Here is an 856-nt window from a genome sequence, read left to right as displayed (position 1 = left end):
AATAGAATTGATGGTTAGACTAGCGCCGTATTTATACTTGATTTCTCACAACTCTTCAGTGTTAGTAATCTGTAATTCCTTCAGCACCTGTAAGGATAGGGCTTCCTTGAAAATATTGGTCGCATTAGAAGTTTGTGCTATTGCAGGTAATGGTTTTGCAGCTGATAGCTGATTGCTTCTAAATATTTAGTTTTTCACCGTGATTGTTGAACTGCTGTGGTGAATTAAGAAGGTTCCTTGCAGTGACATGGATTTTTTATCTATTGTTACTTCCCCGCTGTGATCATTTGGTAGAAGAATGTTAGATGTGATTTCTTCGATTGTCGGTAAATGTTGGTTATTGGTGGTGGTGCATGTTGAAGGCAAGCTTTTCATTATATTAGGAATACAACTAGAACTAGTAATATTAACAAAGTTCGATGTTTTACAAATTTATATTTCATCTAAGGTATTACATTATATTTTCAAATTCTAACTTAATGCTAACATTTTTCATTTTTACGGGTTTTAACAATTTTTTACTGGTTTTCTCTGTTAATGGTAGCGACACAACGTACAACAAGGTTGATTGGTTTGCAGGGATTTTAACTTCACTGAATTCTAAGGCTTCTATTAAATTTACAAAAGGAATTTTTGTTCCTCGAAAAAGTTTTTTGTAATGTTAATTTCGAAATTTGATAAGATAAAGGAGTTGACAATGCCTGCTTTGGCCCACTGTATCGAGTAATCTATCTGAACCAATTCTTCTTTAATTATCTTGAGTTTGTGTTCTATATTTCGTATTATCTCTTTTTTTGCTATTTCGCTTGACTGGACTGTGTTTAAAAGGGTTTTCGTTATTTTCGAGATTTCATTC

Source organism: Rhagoletis pomonella, unplaced genomic scaffold (assembly GCF_013731165.1).
Source record: "Rhagoletis pomonella isolate Grant_MI unplaced genomic scaffold, Rhpom_1.0 Rhpom_scaffold_00004, whole genome shotgun sequence".
Taxonomy (NCBI): Eukaryota; Metazoa; Arthropoda; class Insecta; order Diptera; family Tephritidae; genus Rhagoletis; species Rhagoletis pomonella.
This window is presented reverse-complemented; position numbering follows the sequence as displayed.